Source organism: Pan troglodytes, chromosome 6 (assembly GCF_028858775.2).
Source record: "Pan troglodytes isolate AG18354 chromosome 6, NHGRI_mPanTro3-v2.0_pri, whole genome shotgun sequence".
Lineage (NCBI taxonomy): Eukaryota > Metazoa > Chordata > Mammalia > Primates > Hominidae > Pan > Pan troglodytes.
The window spans coordinates 145,829,786-145,846,106 of NC_072404.2; positions in this window are offsets into that span (position 1 = coordinate 145,829,786).

Genomic DNA, 16,321 nt, shown 5'->3' on the forward strand with positions numbered 1-16,321 from the left:
GAGAGTATCTACCTATATTATTTGGTTCTTATGTAAAGATTTGTCTCCTCGCTTTGATTTATTTACTTATGAAATTGTTTATTCAATCACTTATTTATATCAGTAGGGACTCATGTATATTTACTTTGTAATTTGGATTATAATCCAATAATGTTATTTATTTTGTTGCTCAAATTGTCCTAGATTTTGGCAGAACCCAAAATCTGGGCACTGGTTTTGTTCATTACTACCAGGATGTCATTGCTTAGTTCCTCTCAGCAGACAGAACTAGGTAATATATGTAAGTATACTAACTCAAAGATTGTTTCTCCATGTAAGTGTGCGTGTATAGTACACACACACACACACACACACACACATACATTCATACTGATGCCTCTGACTCCAATTCAGTCCCACAGAGCTCATTCTAGCCCACCTTTCTTGCTTTTCTGTCACTTTCCTCCCCAACAGTGGGAACCTGGCTCCCACCATTCACCCTTCACCTACTTAATTGCCCATCCCCCATATACATGTAAAGCAATTTCAGAATTGTTCACCTATACTCCAATGAGAAGCAAATTTACCAACTAGAATATAGTGTTGATATACGGTTTCTTTTGCCTTTAGCCTTAAAACTTCCACTTAAAATGCACTTTCCAAAGTTACTTAGTTCAGTTCCTTTTCTTCCACACCCTTAAGTGTGGTTATAATTTTATTACAAAATAAAGTTAGATTTATTTGTCATAGTTTACATTCCATCCTGGGATTTCCCCTGACATCCTGCTTGATCTATATCAATAATTACTGTCATTATTACTGTAGCATTATAGTAATAGTATATCTTGAAATCAGGTAATGTTCTTTTTCAGAATTATTTGGCAATTCTAATTCCTTTGCCTTTCCATGTGAATTTTAGAATAAGCTTGGAAATGTCTACAGAAAAGTTGGTGGGGGCTGGGTGTGGTGGCTCATGCCTGTAATGTCAGCACTTTGGGAGAATCAGGTGGGCAGATCACTTGAGGTCAGGAGTTTGAGACAAGCCTTGCCAACGTGGTGAAATCCTGTCTCTACTAAAAATACAAAAAGTTATCCAGGCATGGTGGTGTGCACCTGTAATCCCAGCTACTTGGGAAGCTGAGGCAGGAAAATTGCTTGTACTTGGGAGGCAGAGGTTGCAGTAAGCCTAGATCATGCCACTGCATCCAGCCTGGGTGATAGATTGTCTAAAAAAAAAAAAAAGTTGGCTGGGATTTTGATTGGTATTGCATTAAATCTATAGACCATATTTGGTAGAATTGACATCTTAACAAAATATGAGTCTTCCAGTCTACAAGCATGATATATCTTTCCATTTGTTTAGATCTTTTATTGCTTTCTTCAGTGTTTTTTTTAGATTTCCAAGTACAGATCTTGGACATATTTTGTTAGATTTATACCTGTCTTTTTTTCTTTTGCAGTGTGAGAGGTGCTATTGGAAAGGGCATTTTGTTGTTGTTTTCATTTCTTTGTTTCAGGTTGCAGTTGGTCATCGCTTGTATATAGGAATACAATTGACTTTTGTATGTTAACCTGGTATCCTGCAACCTTGCTAAACTCATTGATTACTTCCAAGATATTTGTTAGTGTAGATTCTTTGGGATTTTCTACATAAACCATCATATTGCATGTGATTAAAGAAGGTTACATTTATTTATTCTAATCTACATACCTTTTATTTATTTTTCTTACCTGATTGCACTACTAGGATCTCCAGTATAATGTTTACTTGGAATCGTAAAGAGGACATTGTTGCCTTTCTCTGGACCTTAGAGGAAAAGCATTCAATCTCTCACCATTAATTATGATGTTAGTAATAGGGTTTTTTTTTGTAGATACCATTTATTAGGTTAAAGAAGTTCTCTTCTATTTCTAGCTTTGCCAAAAATTTTGACCATGAATTGATGTTAAATTTTATCAGAAGCTTTTTTCTGTATCTACTGAATTGGTCATATAATTTTTCTCACTTTAGTCTATTAATATGGTTAATTACATTGATTGATGTTTGAATATTGATGTAGACTTATATTCCTAATATGAACCCCACTTGGTCATATGTATTGTCCGTTTTATGTATTGATGAATTAAATGTGCTAATATTTGGTGAAGGATTTTTTTGTCTATGAGTTATATTAGTCTGTAGTTTTCTGTTGTCTGATTTTTGTATTTAGGGTAGTGCTGACCTCATAAAATAAGTCAGGAAGTGGTCTGTCCTTTTCTATTTTGTGCAAGAGAATGTGTAGAGAATGTGTTGTTTTTTCCTTAAATATTCAGTAGAATTCACAGTAAAAACATCTTGCCATGAGTTTTTTGAGAAAGTTTTTAACTACAAATTTAATTTATTTAATAAATACAGCATTATCAGAACTATTCTTATCTATTCCTTCTGTAGTTTGTATTTTTTAAGGAATTGGTTCATTTTATCAAAGCTTTTGAATTTGGGGGCATAGAGTTGTTTGTAACATTGCCTTAGTATCCTTTTTAATATTTGTCAGATCTCTCTCCTTTTATTTCTAATACTGGCAATTTGTATCTTCTCCCTTCTCGTTTAGTCATGCTAATCTTTGGTTTTTAACAGAGAGGGCAGCATTTAGGGAGCCACAAACTTGCCTAGAAAATTATATAGGGACACAGTTGACTCAAGCATTGGTCTAAGAACATCAGCAGGTTTTTGATTGTCAATGAAAAATTGGATTTTGTAGTATCAGGAAGCCCAGCCTGTTGATCCTGCTGTGGACTCATATATCCAGATGGAAGGTGAATTTATGTTCAAGCATAATTCCTTAGCAACTTGAGATACTTTAGTTGCACCAATATTTGTGTCTTTTTAGACATTAGATTGGAATGATCTCATGATAAGATATTAACTAATGGTCCAAGGTCCTGGAACTTTTTTTTCTTTTTTTTTTTTTTTTTAGGGTATTGCTGTTGCCCAGGCTGGAGTACAATGGCATGATCATAGATCACTGCAGCCTTGAACTGCTGGGCCCAAGTGATCTTCCCACCTCAGCCTCCCAAGTAGCTGGGATTACAGGAGTAAGCCACTGCAGGCATTTCAAGAGCTCATTCTTTTCAGGTGGCTAAAAGCTGGTTCTTTGGGAATATCAATAAAGTTGATAATATGTAGTATACTAATCAGGAAGAAAAGAGAGAAGGCGCAAACTACTAATATCAGGAATAAATATTATAGGAGATATAATGGGGATATCACCACAGTACCTATAGGCATTAAAAAGATAATACTATTTATGAAAAAAATACATGCCAATAAATTTTGACAATGTTACAAACCACCATCTCACTCAAGAAGAAATAGCTTACCTGAATTGTCCTATATGTATTAAAGTAATTGGATTTATAGACTAAAAACCCTCTTCCCCCATAACATTAACTAGCCAACAAAACAAACCCCTCCAGGGCAAGATAACTTCACTGATACATTCCACCAAAATTTAAGGGAGTAATAATACCAATGCTATAAATAATACCAATACATTTTTATGAAAAATGGAAGAGGAAGAAACATTTCCCAACTTATCTTTTTAGGTCAGCATTACCTTGATACTAGTATTGGACAAAGGCATTATAAGAAAGAAAACTATATTCCAATATATTTCATGAACATAGACACAATCTTAACAAAAGTTTAACAAATCAAACCCAAATCATAATACATCATTATACCTAGTTGTCTAGCAATAGATGAATGGATAAACAAAACATAGTTTCACAGCTTGCCAGGAGTTAAAAAAGAAAAGGAAGAAAAGAAAACATGGTAATATATACACAGTGGAATATTATTCAGCCATAAAGAGAATGAAATCCTGTCACTCGTGGCAACACGGTTGCAACTGGAGGACGTTATGTTAAGTGAAATAGGCCAGACACAGAAAGTTAAACACCACACGTTCTCACTCGTATGTGGAAGCTAAAAAACAGTTGATCTCATAGAAGTGAAAAGTAGGACAGGGGATATTAGAGGCTAGGAAGGGCAGGTGGAAGGAGGGAATAGGAAGAAATTTGTTAAAGAATACAAAATTATAGCTAGATAGAAAGAGTAAATTCCAGTGTTGTATTCCACTGTAGGTGACCATAGTTAACAATAATATGTAGGTTTTATCCCTCCCTTCCTCCCTCCCTCCCTCCCTTCCTTCCTTCCTTCCCTTTTTCTTAGAGATAGGGTCTCACTTTGTCATCCAGGCTGGAATGCATGCTGTGGTCATAGCTCACTGCAGCCTCAAACTCCTGGGCTCAAACAATCCTCCCACCTCAGCTTTCCAAACAGTTAGGACTACAGGTACATGCCATCATACCTGGCTAATTAAAAAAAATTTTTTTTTTTTTTTTTTGTAAAAAGAGGGGTCTCACTATGTTGCTCAGGCTAGTCTCAAACTCCTGGTGTCAAGCCATTCTCTTGCATCGGCCTCCCAAAGCACTAGGATTACAGGCATGGGCCACTGCGCCTGGCCTATTATGTAGTATTAAATGCTAAGAGGAGGATATTGAATGTTCCCAACATTAAGAAATGATAAATGTTTGAGATGATGCATATGCTAATTACCCTGATTGGATCACTATACATTATATGCATTGAAACATCACTACATACCCCATGAATATGTAAAGTTATTAAATGTCAATTAAAACTAAAAATAAATAAAAAGTATATCATCAGTATTTACCTAAGAGAAATATGTCCACACAAAGCTTTGTACACAAATGTTCATAATAGCTTTATTTATAGCAATCCAAAATGGAAGCAACCCAAATGTCTTCCTGTAAGTCACTAGGTAAATGAAGAAATAAGTAGTTGATGGCTACATAGTTGATTCCATATAAGGAATACTACTCAGCAGTAACAAATAATAAACTATCTATACACACAGCAACATGATGGATCTCAAAATCATGTTGAGTCAAAGAGGCCAATCAAAACAGAATACATACTGCATGGTTCCATTTATATAAAATTCTAGAAAAGGAAAACTAACCTATAGTGATAGAAATTAGACCAATGATTACCTGGGGATGGGGGAAGCAAATAACAGATTGTGAAAAAGGAAGACAGATGGATTACAGAGGATCATGAAGAAATTTGCGGAGTGGGTAATGGCTTTGTTTATTATCTTGATTATTGTGATGATTTCAGGGGTATACACATATGTCAAAATTCATGAAATTACACACTTTAAATATCTGTGGTTTATTGTACAACAATTATAGCTCAATAAAGCTGTTAAAAACTCACCAGAAATGAAAAATGTAGAGAGGGCTGAGGACAGCTTTAAGTGGATGTTGGTCTCTGGCAGTCATTTATCTCTGCCTCCCCTACTTGCCTTGTTCTCATTTTTGGATTTCCTGTGCCTCTATTCTTCCTCATTTTGGCTGTGCATGTTCACTTTTATTTCCTATTGCTGTGTCAACAGTTTGTGGGGTTAGAACTTGGAGAGGGTACTGGGTCTCTTTACTCTTTTCTTAAGCCCCTATTTTGTCCCTACTTTGCCTTTGGTCATTTCCAAAGCTAAGAACATTTCCAGAGCAACAATTTTTGTTCCCTCTCTGTATCTTGTATATAGTCCCTGACCTAATAGGCTGAGGTCCTTCCACTGTCTCTGTATAACAGTTTTAACAATTTAATGGTGACAAGAATTGGCAGTTTGTTTGTTTGCTTGTTTTTAATGCCCTTGAATTTTTAGCTGTAAAACTCCATCCCTGGACTGCGGAAACATGAAGATAGTCTCACCTCTGATCATGGTCCAGGCGCCTATATTCATGGCTTTGGGCCCCACCTCTTAGCCTTCATATACAACTTTGTTTCTTTTTCCAGGAGTCATTTTAACCAATTCCACAGCTTTCAGCTGCTTCATCTTGAGAGCGGAGAGTGCTGTACTCATAGCAGGCAGCTCTCCCAGAGCAATTTACGGCTTCACAGTTCTGCAAATTACAGTCATTTGCAATCTTCTCCATTAGTGCCCTGACCCCATCCAGCTATGTCTGCATGTTTTTGGTTCCTGATGTCTGAAGCTTCTTGTTGCTTTACTATCTGATCTCTCCAAGCTGAAAATGTTCCTTTTCCATTTTCTGGGGGCCTTCTAATATGTAGACATGCTCGCTATTAAGATCATAAGGTCACATTTGCTTGTTTTTTTGTTCTTGAGTTTGCTAATTCTTCCATTTACAAACTTGTAGTTTTCCAGAACTAGTTTTCCTATAGGGAAGAGATTATCAGTGAATTCTGATTCTTCCCAGAGCCGTATTACTTAAACCAGTCCTGTCTACCTCTCTTCTATGGGCTGGGTAATCTTGCTTAAAATCTCTTCCACCATCAGTCCAACGCCTCTGTGAAACCCAGGCTTTGTTTCTTATGTCTCCCCTTGAGTGAGTCTTGCCATTTGTCTACCTGTCTAGGATGACCTAGTGGTTTCAAGGGAGCCCTGCTCCCCAGCAAGCTTCTACTCACCGGCCATGAGAAGCAAGTCAGGGATGCTTTTTTGGGGTGGTTCTCAAACTTTAGCTTGCATCGGGATCACTTTGAGGGCTTGTTGAGACACAAATTGCTCTATCCCCAGAGTTGCTGATTGGGAAGATGGAGCATTTGCAAATTACCAAATCCTCAGGTGATGCCGATGCTGCAGGTCAGAGGCCAGCACTGCTGACTGGGAACCCTGTGTTGGTCCATAGTCAGCGATTGTCCAGGGTCTGTCTCCCTGTGTTATCCAATGATCCCATTTATTTTTCCTTTGTTGTTGGCTACTGTTTTTAGCTCCACGTTTGTCCTGTGTGTTCATCCTCTTGGGCTTGGTTCTCCTTGATTTTCTCTTTTTTTATTTACTTATTTTTTTCTGAGACAGAGTCTTGCTCTGTCGCCCAGGCTGGAGTGCATTGGCATGATCTTGGCTCACTGCAACCTCTGCCTCCCAGGTTGAAGCGATTCTCCTGCCTCAGCTTCCCAATTAGCTGGGGTTACATGCGTGCACCACCACACCCGGCTAATTTTTGTATTTTTAGTGTAGAGACAGGGTTTCAAAATGTTGGCCAGGCTGTCTCGAAGTCCTGATCTCAAGTAATCTGCCCGCCTCAGCTTCCCAAAGTGCTGGGATTACAGGCGTGAGCCACCGCGCCCGGCCCTCCTTGGTTTTCTCTTATCTCTGAGTCCTTTGACCCTATCTCGCTGGCTCTTCATGCTCCATGTCACCCAGGCAGGAGTCCCTTCTTTAGCTCTGGCCTCTTGGGGATCCAAATTCAGTACGAAAACCCTTAACCACTTTGCAGGGGGTTGTGTCCAGACCAACTCTTGCAAAGTCTTAACCCTGAAACCTCCTAGCCATAGTTTCCCAAGCCATTCCCCCTCAATCATTGCCTTGCCTTGGAAATGGCCAATTAATATCGGTGCATTTTGCACTAATAGCTCCAGACTTCCCCCCTCTTGCATCTGCCACCTCAGATTATTGTCAGAGGCACTAAGAAGGATGCTCTGTGAAATAATATTTACTCTTATTTCTCTATCAATGGCTGTCTGAAGGAGCATTTCAATAGTACCCTCTTGGGTAGAGGCAAGGAAACAGGCAAGTGTGTCCCGGTTTCTGCTCCTAACAAATTTCCCTTCTCTCTTCTGTTAAAGTCCTTAAGTGCCTGATCACCCATTTTAACCACCAAATATTAACTAAAATAGCCTCCTCATTCCTATCTTCATTTGTTAGAGCAGTTAAATCTGTATTCGTCCTTTTAAGTACATTGCTTTCATGTAGTCTCGTCTGGTTTCTAAGATTTCAACCATCCTAAGTCGTGCCTTTTTTTCCCTCTTTCTCCCTTAAGCCCTTGTAATTTTCCTATTTGCCATTTCCAAGCTAAGACCTGTCTCCAGGGCAACGGCCCTCTGCTCACTAGTGAGTCCTCAGCCCCTGCCCCCTCAGCAAAGACCCTTCGACTTTTTATGTGCAAATTGGATTTTCAGAACCTAATGCTCCAGGTGTAGGCTGATTGTATTTTTTTTTCCTTTTTCTTTTTTTGCTTTGCCTTTGGCATTGTAATTATTTAATTTTTTCAACCGCTTCAGTCGAAGAAGCTATATTGCCAATTTAATTCTCCCACTTCACTCCACCTGCCTCATTTTCTGTGCTTTAAAAACCTCTATGATAATCAAGACTTATTGATTAAAATTTCCAGAGGGCCCCAAACAGGAGAGACAGACACGGGAGGATCTTTGGACCTCTTGTGGTCAGGCTGCAGGTTTCGTGCTGATGGCCAGAAGCTGTTCTTTCAGCCCATCTTTGAATAGAGTCATCCTGGGGTAATTTTCCTGTCATCCTAGAATGCATGAGAGGAGCACCCAGCCTGTTCTTCAGTGGTTCCTGGTCCCTCGGATGATGTAGTCTGTGAGGAAGTTTTTTGCTGGCCAGTAATGAAAGGAAAAAAAATAAGGCCAGGTGCCAGTGAATGAACTTTTTCTGGGGAAGGGTAGTCATTTCTATTTTGTCCTTCTTGCTTTTGTGGTATTAAAATGTCTTTTTATTTTTATGGCCCTTTCTTGAGCTCTTGTGTTTTATTATACCCGTGAACTCGAAACCTGTGGGTTTTATCTCTCTCTTCCACCAATTCTGAAGCTAAAAGCTGGTTCACTAGAGCTGGTTTTAAGATGAACTTCCCCTGACCCCAGAAATGAATCTGCCTCTCCAAGAACACTAGATTCCTACTCCTACCAAGAGATGCTAGTCCAGACCTCAAGCCAGGGCAGGATCCCATACTTTGCACATGAGATGTTCCCCAGGAACGCAGCTGCTCTTAAGGTTTGTGTGAGCAGCTTCCAAACCTCAGTCCCTCATTCATAGGCTTACATCGGTTCTGCCAACCCCACCAGGTGTTAGCCTTGTCCTCAGAATCCCAAACCTTTTCATTCTGAATACTTGCCTGGTTTCCTCTTCTGGCAAAGTGTCTGGACACTGTAAAAATCTCAAGAACATCCCTGATCCCAGCCCTTATTTTTTAAGGAGGCATTTTTTCAAATTTTTTCCAACAAAGTATTCCTAAGAGTGAAGACTGAAAACATGCAAAGGAGAAAAATGAAAGCAGTCTGAAGGGATCACCGCAAGCAAGAAATGTGTATTTTGTGTTAAAAATGCATTCAGTGTTTGCATTCTACTTTATAATAGATTCCTTTTGTATTGATATTAAAATGTTTAAAATTATTTACCATCAGGCAAAATGAGTCTGCCACTTCAGAAATGCAATGTCTCCATCCAGGAGCTCAAATACTCATGGTGCACAAAGTGACCCCACAAGAGTTTCAGCCAACCCCATGGCCCAGAATGGTTCCATCCTGCAGCTTGACTTGGCTCAGAAATCCTTTACTCATCTTTAGCCAACTTCCTATGCCATTTCTTTTTAAGGGACTTTACCAACCCCTCCAAGCCCAATCTTACCTCCACCTCATTCTACAGGTTATGTTCTGTTTTGGCAAGGAAGGAGTGGCATCTTTGTAGCTCTTCTTAGCTCTTGGGTAGCATCTTCTTAGCTCTTCTCCAGTCCATCTCAGAGGACACCGATATGTGGACCAAGGAATGCATCTCTCTTCCTTTATGTTATGCTCTGTTAAAAGAGCACCAAAGCATGTTGCCTTGGGCTCAGTTATTCTAAAGATTAAAATATATATATTTTTGTCCTGATTCCCAAAATAGTGCATCATAATAGTCATCAGCTGTGTTTGCTTGTCAGTGCCTTTATTCTATCAGGGCCTCTTTTTTTTCTCTTTTTTCTTTTCTCTTTTTAGGAACCACTATTCAGTGTGGGGCTGATACCACCCTGCTGCTACTCAGCTCCAAGCATGGTTCCTGTGACCCAGGCCCGGTCATTAGAGTCCCAGTGCTCAGGGAAGGGTATATGTCCAAGCAAGTCCATTTAGAGTCAGTCCAGAATTATCTGGGTATGGTGGTATGAGCCTATAGTCCCACCTACTCATTTCCATTTTCACATAAACTTTAGAATCAGCTTGTTATTTTCTACAAAAAAAAGCCTGCCCAGATTTTCATTGTGATTATGTTGAATCTACAGATCAATTTTGAAAGAATTGATATTTTAACAGTATTGAGCTTTCCAATCCATGAACATGGTATAACTCTTCACTTTTTTAGATCTTCCTTGATTTTTCTCAGGAATGTTCTCAGTGTACAGATCTTGTAACATTTTATTTAATTTTTCTATAAGTATTCCATATTTTTTGACGTTATTGTAAGTGGTATTGTTTAAAATACAATTTCTAATTATTCATTGTTAGTAAATAGAGATACAATTGATTTTGTATATTAACCTCATGTTCTACAATCTTGCCAAACTTACTTATTGGTTCTGGTGGGTTTTTTGTAAGTTCCTTAGGATTTTCAACATATGCAATCTTGTCGTATGTAAGTAGGAGGAGTTTTACTTCTTCCTTTCCAGTGTGTATGCCTTTTATTTCTTTGTCTTGCACTATTCCATTGGCTAGGGCCTCCAGTACAATGCTGAATAGAATTGTGAAGATTCTATTCAGATTCAATTCTTGCCATGTTCTCTGTATTAGGGGAGAAGGTTACAAGAATAATGTTAGTTGTAGGTTTTTAATACATGTCCTTTATCAGATTGAGGAAGATTTCTTCTATTTTCAGTTTGCTAAGAGTTTAAAATTTTTAAAAAATTTTTATAAATAAAGGGGGTAAAGGGCAGTGTTCTTACGTGAATATATTGTGTAGGGGGGAAGTCTGGGCTTTTTGTATACCCATTACCTGAGAGTTTTGATCAAGAATGGAGTTTGAATTTTGCCAAATGCTTTCCTGAATCTATTGAGATTGCTTTTTCTTTTTCAGTCTGTTAATTTGGTGAGCTATATTAATTGATTTTTGAATGTTAAAACAATTTCAAGATCCCTGGGATGAACACCATTTGTTTATACTAGGTCATCCATTTATATATTGCTACATTCAACTTGCCATAAATTTGCTGAGAATTCCTGCATCTGTGTTCATGACGATACTAGTGTGTAGTTTTTTTCTTTTTGTAATGCCTTTGTCTGCTTTTGGCAAGTGAATAATGCTGGCCTCGTAAGTTGGGAAATGTCCTGCTTCTTCTATTTCTAGAAGATTTTATGAAAAATTGGGATCATTTTTTCCTGAAATGTTTGGAAGAGCTACCAAGTAAAGTCATCTAGGCTTGGAGATTTTTTTTTTCTTTTCTTTTCTTTTTTTAAACAGGGTCTCATTCTGTCACCCAGACTGGAGTGCAGTGGTGCCATCACAGCTTACTGCAGGCTTGACTTCCCAGGCTCAAGCAATCCTCCCACCTCAGCTACCCAAGTAGCTGGAACTACAGGCATGTGTCACCATGACTGGCTACTTTTTTTTGTTTTGTTTATTTTTTGTAGAGACGAGGTCTTGCCATGTTGCCCAGGCTGGTCTCAAACTCCTGGACCCAAGTGATCCACCCACCTTGGCTTCCCAAAGTGCTGGGATTATAGGCACCATGCCCACCCATATAAGTCTGTTGTTTAATTTTCAAATATTTGAGGACTTCCATGTATTTTTCTGTTACTGATTTATAATTTAATCCTACTGTGGTTAGAGAACATATGTCATATGAATTCAAAATTTGTTGAGACCTATTTTATGGTTCATAATATGATCTATCTTGGTGAATATTTCATGTGTAGTTGAAAAGAATGTGTTCTACTTTTGTTGTGTGAAGCTTTCTTTATAGCAATTAGTTCAAGTTGATTATTATGTTGCTCAAGCATTCTATATCCTGATTTTCTCTCTACTTCCCCTTTATGTTATTGAGAAAGGATTATTTATCCCCAGTTATAATTGTGGATATGTCTATTTCTCCACAAATTATCAGTTTTTGCTTCAGTTATTTTGAAGTTTTACTATCATATGCATATGCTTTTAGGATTTTTTTATTGTTTTGATAAATTGATCCCTTTTTCATTGTGAAGTCTTTCTTTACTCATGATATAATCTTTGTTCTAAAAATTTTTTAGAAGAAGGAATGTATCATTATTGAAGTAGCATCAAAATTATGCCACTTCAGCTTTTTAAATTAATATTTTCTTGGTATAAATCTTTTTTAATAATTTTATTGAGATATAATTTACATGCCATATAACTCACCTACTTAAAGTATACAATTATATGGCTTTCTGTTATTTACAGAGTTGTGTAACCATCATGACCACCAATTTTAGAATATTTTCATCACCTCCCTAGAAAACCCTGTACCCATTAGCAATCACTCCCCTTCACTGCTCCCCGTTCCAGCCCTAGGCAACCACTAATCTACTTTGTGTCTTTATAGATTTGCCTATTCTGGACATTTTATATAAATGGAATCATACAATATATGTTCTTTTGTGACTGGTTTCTTTTACTTTTCAAGGTTCACCCATGTTGTAGCATGGATTAGTCCTTCAATCCCTTTTATTGATTAATAATATTCCATTGTACAGATATGCCACATTTTATTTTTATCCCTTCATCAGTTGATGGATACTTGTGTGAACTCAGTGGATTTGCCTTAAAGTGCTTGAACAACTATGACAAGCAGAGTGTTGTACGATGGAGATAGTGGAAATGGGGGTAGGTGGGTTACAGATGGGAAGGAACCCCATCTATGGTTTTAGAAATTCTGGGGTTTGTTCCTTTCTTTTTTCTTTTTTTTTCTTTTTTTTGAGAAATGAACAGGCCAAAGAGAGGAGTAATTCATGGATCTGACTTTATTCATGGTTCAATCTCCCCACTTTAGTACCATATTCCATTCCCCACTGCTTAGACACAGAGGAGAAAGTCTCTGAAATACCAGCCTAAATTCAGTGAAACCTGTTTAAATAAGTAATTTCATTCAACTGAAGAATTTTCAGTAGATAAAATAGATAAAATACGGCCTCCAGGACTCTTGCACCAGTCTGACTTTTAGCTGCTGCCAAAAACAAAAGAATGTTTCACTTGGAAGTGTTGCTTGTTCTTCTTTTAAGGTAAATCTTTACTTTGCAGACTGTAGAGTTTTCAATATTATCTTGATGTTAACTGGGGAAACCACTGATCCTATGTTGTAGACATGGGTCAGGACAGTACTCTCTGGTAGACCTTGGCTCCGGGACATTCGGGTTTGATTTCCCTAGTACCTTTGGTGCTGACAGCTCCTGCTTCCTACACAGCTGGTGCCAGCACTGTGAAGAGTGAGAACTTAACTTGCAGGGACAGGAGAATGAGACTCTCTGGCTGTGCTATGGGCAGAGTTAGACTCCCATAGAGCACAACAGCCCATGTGATCAAGCTCTGCCCAGCAGCCCATGTGATCAACCACAGGCTGCAATGTTTCATGGTGGAGAAAGAAGGGATGAGGGAGCCTGTGCATTCCTTTAACTGCAGTGGCCAGGAAGGGATTCAGAAAGAGGCTTTAAACCTGAGTTTCACAATTTATCCTTGCTGTCACTGGCTAGTTCGAACTCTCCTTGCTCCTTATCTAGACTATAGCAATCACTTCCCACTCAGTGCCTCTTCTTCCAGAATCCTTATTTTCCTCTATTCCTTCTTCTCATGGATGTGAAATGATGGCAGTTCCTAGTCTACCCTCCCTTAAATTATGAAGTAATGTTTGCTTACAGTGTTGAAACGGAAAGGAAAGACTAAAGCATCCCTTCAGCTGCCCCCACCACCATGATTTCTTTCCTCATTTGCCTCTGAGGGCCAGAAGGAACTGAGGGAAGCAGAGAGTGTAAGATAACAGGGAATACATTGAGGAATAAATAGGAACTGTATGGGAGCCTCTCCTAAAGGCATTCCCATTTAAGTGAAAAAACAACAACCACCAATAAACAAATCTTCCTGCAGATTAAATTTGTTCCTGTGCTGCCAATTTGCCCCACCTAGATCTTTCCAGCATTTCTAATATGTATACATCTATATCAATATTATAAATGTAACTATAAATGTTTAGATACATGGTACATATATGTTAGACAACTAGGATTACAATATACATATTATTTTGAACTTTGCTTTTTCATGTAACATTGGGAAGCTTTACATGTTAGACAACCTCATAACTAGCACCCTGTCGATGGACATTTAGGTTGTTTCCAGTTTGAATTTTTTTTTCAAATAATACAGCATTGTTTGTTCTTAGACATGTGTCAGGGAGTATACATAAAGTATAAATGTGAAACAGTGGAATAGCTGGGTCAAGTTTGATAGCTATTGCCAAAATGCCTTCCCAAAAAGTTGTATCTATTTAATTCTAGCAACAGTGTTCCTCTGTTTAATTTTGAACTTTTTTTTCTCTGTATATGTTTTATTAGTTATTCACATCAGAATAGCTGCCCTCTTTTCACCGGCCCAGAGTGAACTACCCACAGAAAGTTTCTCTACTCTGTTTATTGAAGAACCAGAGGAACATAAATATGTTTTGCCTACATAAAGTTAATGGCCTGTAGTAAAGAATGTAGACTTTTAAGCAGCCTTCCATGTCATTTGGCTTAGGAAACACTGAGTTAGTGTGCTAGACACCTGGCATGGGTTTGGAGGAAAAAGGTGGGCTTTTTCAGGCAGTGCCCGCCAAGTTGGGCCACAGCTCCACCGCCTACCCCTTCCCTCTTGCTCAATGTACACATCACCAAGTCTGTGCTCCACTGTTTCTCCTCTACTAGAGAGGGACAGGAGCCTGGGGGATGGGAATGTGTCTTCCCCTCCTGGAGTCTGAACATCCTCGTTGGACTTCTAGATGAGGCCAGAACTTCCTTTGAGTACTGGGCCACATCTTCATAAGCTTCAGAGACCTCTTCCCCCTGTTCCCCATTCTCATATCATCTTGGTGAAAGCCTTGCTCTTCTGCCCAGTGGCCCCCTTCCCCCAACCACCAGAGGCAAAGGAGTGCTTGAAACTGTGGAAACTTTAAATATTGTGGATTCTAAGAAGTAAAGCCTTTAGTAGTAAAAGATTTACCAACAAATAAAGTGTTTCTGAAAAAGGTTGCATTGCTCTAGTTCTAGCAACGTGCTCACTCTGCAGCTGTGGGATCTCTGGGTGCCATCTTGTTTTCCTGCCACTCTCCCTATTCCCTGGCAGACCCTGTCCCCTTGGAATGCCCACAGAATTTTGATCATAGCTAAATTACATCATTTATCACATTACTTGTTGTCAGCTTATGCGTTTATCTCTACCACTGGATTGCAAGCTACTTGAAGTTCTTAATAAGAACAGCAGCAGCAATAATACAGTGCTTCCTGTGTGCCAGGCACCCCACCAAGTGCTTTACACATATTAACTCATTTAGAGCTCACACGTCCCTCACAATATCTTGGTATCTTCATCTCTCACAACTCATTAAACATTCTATGGTTGTGTTTCAATTTAGATCTCTCTTCTTCAAAAGGAGTTTTTAAGAAAAATCTATTACTGGCTTGTAATATATCAATCTCTAAGCAAAAATACTCATAACATTCATATAATAAGAACAGATTATATGGGATAAAAGTAGGATCATTTTCTCATTTAGCCTGACATCAAGGTATTTATTTGGCTTTCTATACCATTAGTTTAAATTAGAACACTCTATTTCCATCCACTAGAGTAGAATAGCTATGTGTTTTCCCTTTAAAAGATAAATTAACTCTGTAAGCATTAATACTTTAAAAAATGACTAGTGGTTTTTCAAGTATTTTAGTTCTACCAAACTGATGAATAGATAAACATGAGCAGATAGATCTGGATTTAAATCTTGATTCCACAATTTACCAGCTCTGCGACCATGGGCAAGCTCCTTAATCTTTCAAAGCCTGTTTTCTCATTAGTAAAATCAGGATAATAATAGTTCTTTATAGGGTAATCATCAGAAGTTAAAAATGTACATATGAGAAATTCAGCACAGCGTCTGGCACAAAGCGATTAACAAATGTTTGCTGTTATTCATTCTTATCATCATTATTATAAAATGTTGGGTTGAGCTGGGCATGATGGTGCATGCCTGTAATACCAGCTATTCGAGAGGCTGAAGCAGGAGGATTTCTTGAGCTCAGGAGTTTGAGGCTGCAGCAAGCTATGGTCGCACCACTGCACTCCAGCCTGGGAGACAGGGTGAGATCTCTTGCCTATAAAAAGTAAAATGTTGGGTTGACAAAAGGGACATAGAAATGAGTAAGATGCTGTCCTTGTCCTCAAGAAGCTCAGCTCTGCGGTAGGAGAGACAAGACAGGTCTGCAAACATCATCACAAAACAATGTGATAAGGCAACTGAGGGACAGAGAAAGCACAGAGGAGGGAGGGATCATTTCCATAGGAAAGTT